Source organism: Papilio polytes, unplaced genomic scaffold (assembly GCF_000836215.1).
Source record: "Papilio polytes unplaced genomic scaffold, Ppol_1.0 DF820622.1, whole genome shotgun sequence".
Taxonomy (NCBI): Eukaryota; Metazoa; Arthropoda; class Insecta; order Lepidoptera; family Papilionidae; genus Papilio; species Papilio polytes.
This window is the reverse complement of record NW_013528582.1, coordinates 1,939,623-1,957,905: the sequence shown is the minus strand read 5'-3', so window position 1 is coordinate 1,957,905 and position 18,283 is coordinate 1,939,623. Positions and strand designations below refer to the sequence as shown.

The following is an 18,283-nucleotide window of genomic DNA, read 5'->3' as shown; positions in this document are numbered from 1 at the left end:
AAACGATTTAGCAGCACCTTTAGGAATGGTCCACACTGGAACCCCTTTAGATGGAAAATATTACAATTAAATTACATTAAATCTTATAGACAAGTACATTGATAGAAGAGAGTGAATTTAAAAGAAAGCAACGTTTGCATTTGTCTGTATTATTAAATAACTTTAACAACCTTTCTAGACTTCATCGATAGATAAGTTTATATGAGGTATGTTGAAAGTTATTCCTAGTTCTATACTTTTCTTCTTCTATACCAATATTATAAAGAGGAAGGATTTGTATTTTTATATGTATTGTAATAACTCAAAAACTACCGGGCCGATTTCAAAAATTCTTTCACTTTGACTAACATAGGCTTTTTAATATTTCCTTAACGTTACGTGGACCAAGTCGCGAGCAACAGCTAGTAGACAGTAATGAGAAAAAGTATCCATTGTGAACGTTACCTATGCAAGGACTTCGTTGTATCGTCCCGGTCGGTCCTCGCGCCTGATTGTTTTGGAAATAATCGGCGTGGTGTGGTCACGCGTGCGTGATTTTAACGTAAACAAGCGCCCGCCCCGCGCCCCGCGAAACCGTGCACAAAAAGAAACGATTTGTCGTGTGTGCTGAGCGTGGACTGCCTTTCTTTAAAGCTCGTACCTTTTTATAAGCTCCTTTATATTCAAGCTTTGTCGTCGTGTAAATATTTTTTGACTTCACTCAAATCGCGGAATTTTTCTTTGTGATTTGAGGCGAGACAGATTTTTTGTGACTAAATTAATACAAATCAGTATGTTAGTTTTAGATGTGTTGCTTACTTTCGACTGGGGATGGGACATAAAGGATATTTCCCGATTAAGCGTGTAGGAAACACGCTCATCGTCTTTGCCGTCTATCTGTACAATGACACATCAAGATATTCTTCGCTATGTTTTAAATGATTTACAACACAGTACTAAAATTATCTAACTATAATAAACTTGTTTGAAATTACATTTCCATCGTAAAATACAAGCGTAATGTTGTAAAATGTCTTTGTTCTGTGTAAATTTAGTGTCTCTAATCATATGGGGCTTAGTGTTTGGACTCTATTCAATAACAGTATTTTTGGATTACTGTTTGAATATTCACAATTGTTTTCTACATAAGTACAATAAATGATTGGAGAATAAGTAGGTTCGCCAACAGCGTTTCGGTTACGGGGTACTGAACTAGCGGTCGTAGGTTCGAATCCTGCCATATAACTATTTCCTGAACAAGTAATATTAGTGAATTAATATTAATATAAAAATAATAGTTACTATACGGTCTGGTATAATAGTATGATGATGCATTTCATTATGTATTATCTGGAATTTTCAATAATGCATGTAATATTGAGTTATGAGGCGGTATTCGGAACTCCCGCTCGCATAGACTGTCATAAAATTAAGCAGATGCAGCATGCATGTAATATTGAGTTATGAGGCGGTATTCGGAACTCCCGCTCGCATAGACTGTCATAAAATTAAGCAGATGCAGCGTTTACGGGCAAGGTTTATGCGACTTCGTATAACTTTAGTAGTATCGGAGCATTTCGCCTGATTAAACTGAACTATGCGAACTGTTATATAACCCAGCTAAATTGAGAAGCATCGGAAAGTAGAGATGCGACGTATGCATCGTGGGCATTAATTTAAAGTGCGTTATTTCACGCTTTTTACGAGTGTACGTGTTCTGATTGGAAGTTAGTCGGGTAAGTCCCGTTTTACGATCGGCTCGCCCTAAAGCCGGCACTAAAACATCCGCGGAAGCTTTAATGTGGACTTTAGTTTGTTATTAAGGAATTAGTTTAGACTTCCAATTGGAATTTTTTTAACATATTTTTATGCTCCACTGATAGGCCGGTAATGTTTTTCGCGAGTATCAATGCTGGCAAGTCTTCCTCTTAATGTAGAATATAGTGTTGATTGTAACTTTAACTCCTCAAGCCAGATGTCTAGGGCACCCTATACAGTCTCTCTGTCAATTCCACCTCGCCTTCTAATCCTCCGGCACGTACACTCTTCAGAAGAGTTCCAAAATTACCTCTACATCACGTCTGTTTTCTTTGTAGTCTTTAGTATTGAACCTGTTGTTGACTCTCCCTCTATTAAAATGTCTAGTGTGGGTTTAAAAAGCGCGCGCACACCTTTGATTAAACTGTCGCACGACTGTTTAGTCTCGCTTTAATTTCTATGAGCTTAAATGGAGGTGCGCAAACTACTCGATTTTTAGTTATACTACTAATCAGTTGAATTGGCTGCGAAACAATTGACAATCGCACAACACTTGCGATTGTTTAGTCAAAGGTGTGCGCCATCTAAAAAGTTTTAATAAATTATTACATACTATAAATAAACTTATATATACGAATTCCTGTTCTGTCGTTAATGTTTCTACTGTAATCACTTAATACGTTATCGATTAAAATTATAGATTATTAATTTTATCACCTTGCAATCTATCCATAGCTGTCTGGGTACCCTCACATACATATAGACATGATCTCATATGTCCATACAAAGATGAGGTAAACCACGTCTGTCGATGTTGGTCTTGGACATTGAAATCCTTCGATAAGATCTTTAAATGTCCGAAAAGTAACATGTTCCAATACATTTATTGCAATGACAGTTTAATACATTTTAATATTCATAAATTATTCTCTTACGAGCTGTTGCCCGCGACTTCCTCCGCGAGGTATTCGAAAACATACAAACTATATAAATTACAAAAAGCTACGTATCCCTCGGGAACCGAGCTGTTGCCCGCGACTTCCTCCGCGAGGTATTCGAAAACATACAAACTATATAAATTACAAAAAGCTACGTATCCCTCGGGAACCGGACATTTCTCGGGGATGAACCTTTTCCCACGTGTACTCCAGATTTTGTTTTATATCTGTGCCAAATTTCAATGAGATATGTTGAACCGTTGCAGAATGATCAAGTAAACATTAAAAAACTAATTTAATGAATCCCACGGGAACCGTAACTATTCCTGGGAAAAAAGTAGCCTATGTGTTCTTCCAGACTACGCTCTAAACCTGTGCCAAATTTCAGCCGTTTAGGCCACCCGTAACTATTCCTGGGAAAAAAGTAGCCTATGTGTTCTTCCAGACTACGCTCTAAACCTGTGCCAAATTTCAGCCGTTTAGGCCACGAACGCTAACAAACATCCATCCATCCATCTAAACTTTCGCATTTATAATATTAGTAAGATTTAGACTGTGCAAATGCTTCGTCGCGCTTTGATTCCTATGAGCTAATATGGAAGTCGCACACTACTCGATTTTTTTGTGCAACTAAACAGAGCTGCGAAACAATCGACAATCGCACAACAGTGTGCAATAGTTTAGTCAAAGGTGTACTCCTTTTTAGTCTCGAAAGACGAATTGCTTAACATTTTCAATGGCAATAAGGTTATTTCGCGGTAAAGTAGCGTCGTGGGTCGAGTACTGCACGTGTTTACATTTAAATGACGATTTGTCAGCACACTATAAACTATGTATTAATTTCTATTCAAAAATATTGCTGATATATCTAGTATCCAGTAGTGCGGAGGTAAGAACCAGAGAAGGGCAATGTTTGCAACTGCATAACGAAAGATGGGCGCGACCGCATTCCGAACTAAATATAAATTCGAACATCTCGACGCTCCCTGATTAGTATCTCATTTTAAAATCAGTAGGATCTAGATTATGGATATATTTTAAAACCTATAAAAAACCTCACAATTACAACTACTATATTACACTGAAAATTCGTAGTTAGAAATTTTAGGATATAAAAAATTGTATTTCCTAAAAAAACAGTACAAAAATTTTTGGACAAATAAACGAACCCACAATCAATTTCTAGTGTGTTCCATGCGCTACTAAACTATAGGGTTTCGCATCGTCTAGTTTAATATTGCTAAAAATAAAAATCTTAACTCCATAACGATTCAATCAATTAATCGCCTTGGTAGAAAAATCGACTTGTTTCGCCTTATTTGAATTAACGATTCCACTCTGTTCGCCTTGGTTGTCAGAGGAACGCCATTTTTGTTGACAAAAAATTACCTGTCCTTTTAAATGTCTCGTTTAACGCCCTTTAAGTTACATATCACATCTTAATATCTAAAATATGCACAAATGTTTAACCAGAAACTTAACGGTGTATCACAATACTGTTACAATTTGTAATTCAAATGAACAATACAATACAATGATAAATTCCAAATGAAAAACATTATAGTATTTTCACTGACGTAAATCTGACGATTATTAGTTCAGGTGTCCCGCAAACACGATGAAAGCCTTAACTTACCTCAAACTCATATCAAAATATTAACAAGCTATTGTTAGACGAGGTAAAGTAAAATCTACCTAAACAGTAGTAAGCATTAGTAACGTAGTAGTAACTAGTGACGTCATTCTTGAATAACAATGTAACGAGAGTTGGGTTGCGTATTAATTTACCGAGGCCGTGGGTACAAGTCTCGTGAAGATGGGAACACTGTTTAGAACATCCAATAACTCGGTGCTCGTTCGCTAACATTCTCATGCGTGTTTACAGTCTCTCTCAAACGTTTGCTTATTAAACATAATTGCCAGTTATTTGAGAAACATCGTCTAATATTACTAATAGGACAATCGAAGAAAATTGTGGAAACATATGTTGTTGTATTAAATTATAGGGAAACAATGTAAAACAATCGCACCTACATTAATTCAACAAGCGTGTGTTGCGAAACATTTGACGGAGTTCACGGACTGTTTTTGTTTATTCCTATACACCTTTTAAATCGGCTAAAATGATTAAAAAAACACCGTACACTAAATACATTTAAGAAATATATAGACTACACATAGTAAACAATATTATTTCACCGGTAACTTCTTTGAAAGGTACGTACTATGTTAATTGTCTAGTTTAGTACGTCACCTCATGTCCCTGTATAGACATGTTATAAAACATTTTAAAAAATTTTGATAAGTTCAAATTTTTGTTATAAAATTAACTTAACATTTATGACATCTATTAGCAAATAATTAGAATCCAATTTATTACTTTCTCATGTAGTTTTGAAGGTTTCTTAATAGTTAGCGTTATTGAGGACTAGCTCTACTACAACTACTACTTCATCCGCATGAAATTATAAAAAAAAATACTTTATTGTTTCATCATCATCACCAGCTCACTATACGTCCCCACCGAGGGGCTCGGAGCCTACCCTAATAAGGGGTGACTAGGCCATAGTCAACCACGCTGTAAGAACGTCGGGTAAACTATGCACATATGAAAATTCGAAAAATCGAAAATCACATTGGTACATGGCGGGATTCGAACCCTAGACCTGTAGATTACAAGTCAAGTGTTCAAACCACTGAGCCACCGACGCTCTTTATTGTTTACATTTGTCAAATTATCAATTGCAAATGTCTAAATGACATGACATGACAAAGCATGGCAACCTTGGTTCCTTGATGTTGGCAGCAACTTATGGTCTCTTTCCCGCATTGGGGGTTTTATCCAAAATATTTACCCCCTAAGTTTAATGCGTGTATAGCCTAAAGCATGACGTAAGTGTAGGGCTTTCTATAAGAAAAATAATTATTCAGAAATATGCTGTATTGCTGACATCTTAGGCAACAAAGAAGTGTGTGATAACGCTTTATTATAATAGTATAGATTATGTGAAAAATGTCTTAAGTGAAGTATTAACTAGGCTTCCTTATTATTATTTATATATATATTTGAATTTATTTGCCGTACACAGACTCATCTACGTCACTATGAGAGTATTTTAGAAAATATTTCTCATGTATAGTTTGTCTAAATAAGATAATTAGTTTGATAAATGACGCATATGAAGTATCAAATTCAATTTGTATGAAGGCAAATGCCGTACTTAATAGACAGGCATCGTAGTGATGAAACAAACACGCATAGCGAACAATTATGAACTATCGATATTCGGTATAAAAAAATTATCGAACTTAACTAAAACTATTATTTTCTTATTATCTAATTTAGATGATAATTCTAGTATTGACTATAGTGTAGAGAATTTAGCTATAACAATAATAATAGCGAAATCCTAGAGGAGGCTTAATTTAAGTCCACTTTCCGAACGAAATGGATTTAAAAGAAAGGGACACAGGAAAAGCGGTAGCTGCCTATTTCAACGAATTCAGGTGGCGTGTTACTCTTTGCCACCTTATACCAGATGTATAAAAAACAAAGTGGTCCTTAATAATTAAGTGCGACATTTAAACATAATAAGTAACTCGTATTTTAACTTGTATATTTAAAGATGCCTATTCCGGAACGCTAAAGTGAGGCGATAAAACAGGATTCCCGAGGCCTTTTGTTCGGGTGAATTTCTTAGTCGTCATTTACAGAATCGAAAATCGACACTCTATTTATAAATTTATAAGAAACACTCCATCTATAGATTGATTATTGTTATCTAAGAATGTGTAAACAAACACAATTTATGACCAACGTACATATAGGTAGACATTTATACACAAAAAGTTATTGACAATTTACATCTGCTTAGACTTGTAACCATTATGATCGATTTGCTTCCTAATGTATTCATTAATAGCTAACGTCTAGTTGACATACTTAAAACAATTTTAATCATTAAAACTGTATAATTAAATACTCCTTTATGACACATACAAAAACCTGCAAAACAACTATATAAAAAGGTGCTGGTATAAAAATAAATATATAAAAAAATATATATAAAAAAAAATTATTTGCAGTAATTGTTTTCATTCACTCTTCTATCTGATCATATCTGATGCTTTGCAAACGACTTCAATTTGTAAATATAAGGCTTACAATACTTATTTTACAAAGAGGAAAGATTTGTATTTTTGTATGTATAAATCAAAAACTATTGGGCCGATTATAAAAATACTTACACCGCTAGTAAGGTAATTTATCTTTAACATAGGCTTTTTTTAATTTCATGCAGGCGAATTCGCAAGCAACTGCTAGTCACTTTATATAATACTATTATTAGCCAGCAACGCCTCCGCGCGTTATTAAGAAAATAACTTAGTAAGTAGTCTTTGAGTTCTTTCAGATTATATTTTACATCCGTGCCAAATTTCCGAAGATCCGTATTTAGTAAGATGTAGAAACATTAGTTTATAGGATCTACATTAATGTAGCAAAGGGGAAAATTATTATTATTGTATGTTACGAATAAATTCAAATCCTAATAGAACGGTTAAAAAAACTACAGTATCACTGAGTAACATAGATTATTTTTAATACTTAACAGTTCTTTAATCCCGCGCAGACGAGGTGGCATGCAAAAGCTAGTAACGCTTAAGGTGTTTGAATCACAATCTTTCGAGGTCGGTCGTAAAATGTACAACTTAAAAAGTTTCCCTCTAAAAGCCCCGACACAAAGAGACTCGTAAATTATTTCTCAGACGTTACACTTTAACGACATCTCGGAAGCAGTTATCAATATCTATTCTAATACTAATACTAATACTAATACTAATACTAATACTAATACTAATACTAATACTAATACTAATACTAATACTAATACTAATACTAATATAATACTAATACTAATACTAATACTAATACTAATACTAATACTAATACTAATACTAATACTAATACTAATACTAATACTAATACTAATACCAACACCAATACCAATACCAGCACCAATACCAATACCAATACTAATACTAATACCAATACCAATACCAATACCAATACCAATACCAATACCAATACCAACACCAATACCAATACCAATACCAATACCAATACCAATACCAATACCAATACCAATACCAACACCAATACCAATACCAATACCAACACCAATACCAATACCAATACCAATACCAATACCAATACCAATACCAATACCAATGCCAATGCCAATACCAATGCCAATGCCAATACCAACACCAATACCAACACCAACACCAACACCAACACCAATACCAATACTAATACTAATAATATTATAAAAAGGAAAGATTTGTATTTTTGTATGTATATATTGTAACTACTTCATTGTTTGAAAGGTAATTTAGGTTGCGAGAAACAACTAGTCATTCATAAAATATCGTAAATACGATCGGATAGATGAATCTTAGAGTTTATAGTTTAAATTCCTGAAATTTGACACAAATGTACAACATAATCTGGAAGAACATTTGGCAACTTACATAACTAAAAACTTACTGTTTTTTTTAATTACGAATACGAAGTCGCGGCAAAAAGCTAGTAGACATAAATATGTCTATGGTACACATAATAATTTATGTCTGGATTAATAAGTCTGTTTGCGATATCGATCTCATGTATTTTTTGTCGTTAGTAAAAAATAAACAATTTATTGTCTACCCATTAACATTTATTTATACTATGTTAAGAAGCAATTAATTTCTTTTACCATTATTAATCGATTAAAAATTAAGATCCACCACTTTTTTCGATCTTTCATAATTGGCTCCTAACCTTTTGTGCCTGTTCATTTGTTTTTATTTAATTGTGACATTTATATTTATCTGTGGCGGTCAATTAAGTATTACAATATCAAGTATTGGTATGATAATCGATTCTCTTATTAATGAAACATTGCTGACTTTATAAAAAATAACTTTAATACATATGGGAAGTTGCAATAACCAAAATAAAGTAATAAAGCTGGCAATACACAAGCGGGCTAAGCAACTACGCTGTTGTCTCTAAAATGGTGGATAAAGTGAACGAGACTGCGTAGGACTCTAGCTTTTATGTACAATCCTGCTCAAGCGGGGTGCTCAGTGTTGTCATCTAAATGCAGTGTCGTCTTCTTCCATACGGGGTTGCCATCTTGAGGTCTCGTCTACTAAGAATGCTATATCGACGAAATTAAAAGATTTTGTACCTTTTTTCAAAGTAAATAAATGTTATGGTTTTTTTTGACTTACTGAAATTTGGCATAGATATAGAACATGCTTTGGAAGAACACATTAAACTTCTTTAAATTTAAGTGGATGTAGCCGCGGGCGAAAGCTAGTATTTTACACGTAACGGCTTCCCCCGTACGTTAATCTACAATCTTACTTCTTACTAATATTATAAACATAAAAGTTTGGATGGATAGATGGATGTTTGTTAAAAATCCTAAACAGCTGAATGCATCTCTATGGAATTTGGCTTCGATGTAGAGTAGTCTGGAAGAACACATAATTCACTTTTTTTAATTCCGCGCGGACAGATTCGCAGGCGAAAGCTAGGCGTATATAATGTAATTCGACATGTAAAGTCGGAATTCGAATTAAACAATGAATTCGATTTGTTAAAGTGTGTTTGTAATCAAATCCTTGTTACAATTATAGTTTTGATAATAAAATTATTTCGAAGCATTGTAACTTGTAAGTAAGGACGTCAGATGGCCTCGGAAGTGTTTATGTTACTAGACATTACATTATAGAATTCTTTAAGTGGTAAATTAATTATATTTTTATAACAATGAAGATTAATTCTTAAGTAATAGATTTACTAAAAAAAAAAGAAAAAGAAATATATCGACGAATTGAGTACCTCCTTCTTTGGGAAGTCGGTCAAAAAGCACGCGAATTGTTCCGAGCGGTATTAAAAAGAAAACTAAGTAGCCTCTGTTAATCCTGTTCTTATTCTTGGTAATTTTGCTTCTTTGACCTTGAATTTTTTTTTATCCAATAAAAGGACTTTTAAGTGGTCACATATAATAGTGTGTCGAAAATTGTCTTGAACTTTTGCTCTATGCAAATTATATTAACTTTAATATTTAATTTAATTAATTTGCATTAATCTAATAACGTCACTACCTAATCTGTTTTAAATTCCGAATTATTTTAAACAATTAAATATAGATTATTATTAATTAAAATTGATTAACCCTTCAGAATCCGGGCAATCTTGCTGATAAGGGTTTACATTTTTGGTAACGTTATATTAAATAAAACCATCCATCAATGTAAAATCCTGACAGACATTCGAACAGTCTTAAGTTATGCATCATAATTGTCGGATTTCATTTATCAGTATTTAAGATCGAAATAAAATAATACTTCGCATTTCACAACTGCATTTCGTAATGTATTCTGCAATAATCTTGTCATTATGTGTTTTTCATATTATTGCCTTTATACATCTACATTGTAATGAACAATCGAGTTAAAAAAAATTGTTTGTGGATTGCCAAGTGAATACCACATTTAACAAATAACAAAACAGTTGCAAGGAAAAGAACAATTTATAATGTTTGTTTTTATTGTATTACTAGCCGTTGACTGCGATTTAAAAAAAAAACATACGAACTATAAAAAACAAAACTACGTATCCCTCGGAAACTTTTCGGGAATAAACCATACCTCTATGTTACTCCAGACTTTGTTCTATATCTGTATTAAATTTCATTAAGATATAATATGTTGTACCGTTGCAGAATTATCGAGTAAACATGAAAAACAAGATTATCGTATCCTTCAGGAATCAAAAAGTCTTTGTTTTCTTCCAGACTATCCTTTACAACTATGCCAAATTTCATCGAAATCAGCAGTTTGAGCTAAAAACTCTTACAAACATCCATCCATCTAAACTTGTGCGTTTATAATATTATTATGACAAGATAGCTAGAAGCAAGTAAGAAAGTATGGAAGAATTGTTTAAAGAAGATTTGCGGTAAAACGGAGTAAATTTAGATATGTCGACTTATAGAGATGTATGAATGTATGTATGAATGCTCATAGACGAAGAACTAGCGTTATTGGGTCAAGGATAACACCTTTCTACTTAATAAATAGACCTGGATTTTTTTTACACCATAAGGTAGTAAACAAGCAAGCGGCCGCCTAATTCCGCCAAACTGGCGAAGCGACTGCTGCTCATAGACATCCGAAATAACGGATGCTTATGGAATACTTAATCGCCGAAGAAGGAGACGCACATACAGAGGACATTTCCCCTTCCTATACGTCTCCTGCACCGTTAAATCCACGTTCCCTTCCCATCCATTTCTTATAAGAAGAAGAATAGGTAGGAAAAGGGACTAAAAGTACGCTGCTGAGCCACACTCATCAGACGAAACGCGGAATTTCCTGTCTGCCTGTCTTCTGTGTGGTCGTGGTATTCTACCAGGCGAGACGGTCCATTCGTGCGAAGATGTTAAAGCGGGCTCCACCACTATTACTACATTTAGCTTGCCAAGTCTGACGATCTTACGTCCATACACTTAATGTATAATGTTAAATTTGTTTGACTTAATCACTGAGCTTGGATGAACCAATTGACTACTAAATCGATGATGACACTACTAGGACTCAGGTTTCTCGAGTACTATGAAATTTAATGAGACCGCAGCGACGACGACGCGACGTTTAGCTTTTTTATAGAACAGATACCGCGAACTGATCGTTCACTAGATCGCCACCATCAGCGATAGACGATCCATAACTATGAATCAGTTTATTCTATGTTCCAAATGTACGCCAAAAATAAAGTGTACTCGTATCTATATTAAAAAAAAAAAACAAATAAAACACTATTTATTGACCAAAAATCACAAAAAAAAATTACGGAACATATTAATTAACAAATAAAAAATATCATTTCTCGGCTAAAAGGAGAAAGCTCAGATAATGCGTCTAGCTTGTCACTAAAGTTCGCGCTGGTTTTGGGAAGGCTTGGCAAGATTGCCAAGGTGTGTCATATCATGTCATTTTGACATTTGCTATTGGTAATTTGACAAACATAAACAATAATATAAAATTTTCATGCTAAAATTATCCAAAAACTTCAGTAATTCAGCATCATCGATATTACGATTTACGGTTATAGAACGACCAGCTTATCTGACCCGGTGAGATAAGAGATACTAACGCAGTTAGTTCTGTAAGAAAATATATAAAACTCATAAAGGCATAGAAAATGGGAGAAATAAAGAAAATTAAGAAACAGTAATACAAGGAAGTCCTTATCAAAAAGTTTTGACACTCTTTTTCATATTGACAGAGGGCGCTAGTGGGCTATCGTAAATAAAGTTTGACATGGCCACCGGGTCAAGCGACTTTGTTTAATTATTTACTATCTTTTTATCGTAAACTTCTTTAAAGAGGTAACTAAACTTCTTGCTCAATACGAGTATGTGCTATTTTTTGACCGACTTCCTAAAAGAAGGAGGTACTCAATTCGACGGTATGTTTTTTTTTTAATGTGTGTTACGGCATAACTCCGCCGCTAGTGGACCGATTTTGATAATTATTTTTTTATCCGAAAGGTAGTGCTTGCATGTGGGTCCCATTTTTTATTGGATTTTTGGAGTCAAAGACTACGACGTAGTTAAATAGTTTATCTCAAAATCGCGTGACGAAGTTTTGGTTCTTTTTTTGCTTTCGTACCCTAATTATTTATACACTAATAAATTTTATACACAAATTAATTAACATCTTAATTTAATATTAGGATAATTTTAGCATGAAAAATTATAATGTTCGTGTTCGAACGTGCGGTGTTTTTTTTAGAAAAATAACGTATGTTAAACGCAATGTATCAGTTTTCAAGAGAATCCGCCTAACTTGTAACTTAAGCTGGGTACATCGATGAAGGTAACGTTAACAGATTGCCAAATAACATGATGGCTGTCTTCATCTTTTTTGTCTAAACTTCTTGATCGAGACACGATAGTAACGCTAAGTACCGCTGTAATCGAACTGACGTCGCTCCAGCAAGCCGCGCTGCAACTTTTATACCAGCGAGGAAAGGAAAGCACACCAGGGCCGCACTTAACGACATTTATCAATAAAGTTACATGATAGTCTAGACATTTTTTATTAATACAAATAACACGATCCGATTATCGATCACAGTGTTTCATAATTATGATCATATCAAGATTAATTTTATATCCTAACTAGCTTTCGCCCGCGACTCGGTTCACGCGGAATTTAAAAAAAAAACATAAATGAGTAGCCTATGTGTTCTAGACTATCCTCTACGTCTATGCCAAATTTCATCGGACTCGGTTCACGCGGAATTTAAAAAAAAAACATAAATGAGTAGCCTATGTGTTCTAGACTATCCTCTACGTCTATGCCAAATTTCATCGAGATCGGTCCAGCCGTTTACGTTACAATCTATAACAACAATCATACATCTAAACTTTCGCATTTATATTATTAGTAAAAGTCATAGGTGTTTAGACCTGTTTAATATAGAAACTTAATATAATGTGTAGCAAAGAATGCTACAAACATATGAATTTATACAATTCTTTCACATTACTCGTCACAGCCGATTCCTAAGGGAGTCGTAAAATTTTATTACACTCATCATCATCATCAATATGCCCTTGTCCCTATGGAGGGTCGTCACAGTATGTGCTGCTCTTCCATGCATTTCTATCAGCCATAATTACATGACACTATGAGTACAATAAACAAAAAAAGATAATTTATTTTGCAGTTAGTAACAGAGTACAACCCTGGCTGACAGGTTTGCGACTTTGTTGTTCACGACTTCACGAGTAATTGTTTTATTAGTTTCTTTTGGTGCGAGCGAACGATCCGGTCCGATATGCCGCCGTGTTACATTGGCCCTGTGACCGAGATCGCTTCACCGATTTATCTCGATTGTATCGAATATCGCTAGTTATATCTAGCTGTCGCCCGCGACTCCGACCGCGCGGTATTCAAAAATCATAATTAGTTGTATGTGCCGAATTTCAGCGAGATCTGTTGAACCGTTATGGCGATACGTAGTAACAAACATTCGTCTATATATTGGCATTTATAATATTAAGTAGAAGTAAGTTAATATCAGAAGAATGCAAATAACTATTCGATAATCGCGACGTGATGTTTGAAGTAACAGTCGTAGGATCCTCATTTTATTGTCATTAAATGTCTTTGCAAATTTTTGTTTTTTAAAAAGTAGAATGGACTCATTACCGACAATTATAGGCAGTATTCGATTTAGTACATTTCTTATGATTTAATATTATATGTTATTGTTTTTTAAACCCATACTGGCTGTTATTATAATTAGCTCTTCTATACATATATAATAAAATTGGAGTGTCTGTTTGTAATATAAAAAGAAAGATTCCAGATTTCGGGAAGATGATGTACTTGCGTTACTGATAACGAAGAACGCTAGCTGAAATAGTAGTGCATATTATAGGCTACGTTATATCTTAATATTGCGTGAACGATGTCGCTGGCAACAGCTAGTTATGAATAATTTATATAATTAGTTAATATCAGGCTATCGTAATACAACTGTTGTTGCAATTATAATGTTTTCATTTCAAATAAATGTATTAAAAAAATTGAAGAATAATAATTCTACATTTTTTTTTAATTCATTTTATTAAATGCGTGAAATGCCAATAGTCGACAAGAGGACTATAGTGATGTATGTATGAACTTATAACAGGGGTTAACAGCTTAGAAAAAACCTATTCGTTTCCTTGAGTGGCTTTTTCAACTACTGGCGCGTTCTAGACAATTTACTGTCGTTGATTCATTCCATACTGGAAGAGACTATATAACTTTGCATACTATCCGGTGCTCGCGACTTCGTCCGAATATAAAAAGTATAGCTGTTACTCACAGATAAATAACATTTCTAATGGTGAAAGAATTTAAAAAAAATGGCAAAGCTGTTTAGTGAGTTATTTCAATACATGCAAAAATACAAATCTTTTCTTTTTATATTATTAGTAACTAGCTGTTCCCGTGCGGCTTCATCCGTATAAAATTATAAAAAGTCTAATGTACATAATCCGTTCATTTGCAAAGGTCAAAATACAAATGCTCAAATAACAACTTTGCCCTTTGCGAACAATTACCGTTACCATGGCAAACTGGCTTCTTCGCTGCTATTGGTTTGTTGTTTTCGTCCCTTTCCCTCACAACGTATTTTCCCAATTTATTAGTCCCCTAAGTTTAATAACATGAAAAGGTATATAGCCTAAATCATGTCGTCAGTGTAGGGCTTTTTATTCAAAAATATACTGTGATTGCTGAAATCTTACATCTTACTAATGTTACTTCTTACTAATATTATAAATGCGAAAGTTAAGATGGATGGATGGAGGTTTGCTAGCGTTTGTAGCCTAAACGGCTGAAAGGATCTCCATGAAATTTGGCACAGATTTAGAGAATAGTCTGTAAGAACACATAGGCTACTTTTTATCCCGGGAATAGTTATGGTTCCCGTGGGATTCGTTAATTTAGTTTTTTAATGTTTACTCGATCATTCTGCAACGGTTTAACATATTTGGCACAGACATAAAACAAAGTCTGGAGTACACATGCGATAAGCTTCATCCCCGAGAAACGTCCGGTTCCCGAGGGATACGTAGCTTTTTGTAATTTATATAGTTTGTATGTTTTCGAATACCTCGCGGAGGAAGTCGCGGGCAACAGCTCGGTTCCCGAGGGATACGTAGCTTTTTGTAATTTATATAGTTTGTATGTTTTCGAATACCTCGCGGAGGAAGTCGCGGGCAACAGCTCGTAATATTATAAATGTAAAAGTTTAGATGGATGGATTGATGGATTGATAGATTTTTGTTAGTTTGTAGCCTAAACGGCTGAAAGGATTTCTGATGAGATAATCTGGAAGAACACATACTCACTTTTGTTTCTTTTTATTCCACACAAACGGAGTCGCGGGCGAAAGCTAGATATATAAAGTGCCGAGTTAATCTGGGTCTTTAGTAGGGTTTCGTGACTGCGTTATGGTGGACATTGCAGATTAGAAATCGAGTAAGGGCTTTAAATCCAATATTAACCGAACAAGTAAAATTAACACTAATATTTTAATTATATTTTTAACAATTTTAACACTTTGAATTTGTTCTCAATCTTACTTCTTCATAATAATTTGTATATTTGTTAAAGGATGAATGTTCGAAAGAACACATAGACTAATTAGTTTTTTTTCTTTAATTCCGCGCGGAAGAAATCGCGGGCGAAAGCTAGTATTGACTCAAGTCGTCTTTTTTATTTTCAAAGATAATATTCGGGATTTCTACGTATGTGAATTAAAGTGTTAATTATTATAAGCCACACCAAAATTTGATAATCCTCATTTAAATACGTCAATATTAATTATTCCATATATCTTTACTTCATATCTATCTATTACTTATTACTTACTTTACTTACTAATATAATAAAGCGTAAACACACACTTCTTTGTTGCTTAAGATGTCAGCAATTACAGCATATTTTTGAATAATTCCTTTTTTAATAAAAATCCTTACACTTACGTTACGCTTTAGCCTATATATTCACGGCATTAAACTTAGGGGCTAAATATTTTGGTTAAAAACCCTAATGTGGGAAAGAGACCATAAGTTGCTGCCAACATCAAGGAAGCAAGGTTGCGATGGTTTGTCATCATCATGTAATTTTGACATTTACAATTGATAATTTGACACATGTAAACAATAACATAAAATTTTCATATTTTTATGCGGATGAAGTCGCACGGGAACATCTAGTTTTATATTATCACTATTTGTTAATTTAGCGATGTCAGTTCCAGCACCGACTATGTTCCGTGTCGCGGACACGCATCGAAGTAAAGGTCTCGCTTATATGTTGCCATGCCAACATACAATAATTAATGCCAATTAAAAATTGCAACTCTTACTTCTTGTCATACCTTTGCGTTGATGCTTTTCTAGATATCGAGTGGAAACGTATAAACATCAAACGTCACCAATATTTTATATAAAAAGATAATTATGAATATGTTTTTAATGTTTCTCGAGACATCCTCAGCGTGGAATTAAATAGGTAGCCTATGATATCGATTCGAAATTAACCAAAACAAATGCGAACAAGAATAAGACACACAGACAGACAAGAATTTAAAAAGAAATCGCTATGAACAACCCAAATTTTTCTTTTCATAATATATATAATATAATAAATATTATAAAAGCGAAAGTTACAATGGATGGATGGATGGATGTTTGTTAACTTTGTAGTCTAAACGGCTGAACGGATCTTGATGAAATGTCGCATAAATGTAGGGGATAGTCTGGAAGAAAACATAGGCTACTCACATTTTTTTTTAATTCCACGCGCACGGAGTCGCGAGCGACAGCTAGTATTACATAAAATTTTAATCTGTTAACAGATAACATATTGCCATACTCAAAGTGACCAAATAGTAAAAATTTTGTATGGAATATTTAGACAAAGGTACCCTTATAGTGTGTCCAAATAATTTAGATTAGTTTGACAATTCATTTCAAATTTAGTAGGGATGGGTTTTGTAATTAGTCATGAATCTTATCGATTTTCGATTTTTATTCTTATAGAAGTTGAAATCGATAGATTTATAGTTATAACTTATGAATTTAAAAAAAACACTGTTTTCTCAATTAAATTGTTTAAACTATCGTGAGACATTACTTTAAGCGAAAATTAATTAAAAACGGCTCAAGTCACGCTTTTTTCCTCCGGTGACGGCACCGACTAGTTTCGGATCCTTCGGGGATCCTTCTTCAGGGCGAGTATTATTTAACTTTTGTTCGCGCGCCAAGAGCGTTGTGGCCGCTTCGTGCTTCGGCGACGGAGATGTCGACGGGTTCAAAAATGTTGAAGTGTCGCTATTGTTGTTATTAAATGTTTTCTCAAATTAATAATGACCATAACAAATAATGAGTGTAAATAAATGTTTATTACTACTACAGCCGTACGTAATCGAATTGGATTTGGCTATTATTTCTGTCATCGCTAAATTCTCTACATTACAATCAATACTAGAATTGTTCTATAAATTAGTTAATAAGAAAATAATAATTTGAGTTCGATAATTATTTAAACCGAATATCGATAGGTCAAAATTGTTCGCTATGCGTGTTTTTTTCGTCACTACGATACCTGTCTATTAAGTATGACATTTGCTTTCACACAAATTGAATTCGATATTTCATATGTGTCATTTATCAAACTAATCTATTTTATTTAGACAAACTGTAGTGACCAATTGTTAGCGACAGTAAGAACGCAACCATAATTTGTAAATTGGCAACATTGCCGTAATTTGACAGCTCAGTTTGTAATCTTTTTGTTAATTACCGTGCATTTTTATAAGAAATCGTTTTTTTTTATTTCACAATTACCATCAAATATCGATTAACGAATCGTGTGAACCCGAGTGCGGCAGTTAACGGATTTCAAGTCGAAATGTAACATTTTACGTACAAAAATATTTACTATACTTTAGTAATCTCTGTATCTTGATTGAAACA

The 18,283-nt window shown here is 33.8% G+C and overlaps 1 protein-coding gene across 1 annotated transcript in view; it reads left to right on the top strand.

Annotated features, from left to right (window-relative positions):
* LOC106110500 (protein doublesex-like) overlaps positions 1-18,283 on the top strand; it is a 107,872-nt gene that overhangs the window by 88,064 nt on the left and 1,525 nt on the right. The window lies entirely within an intron of this gene.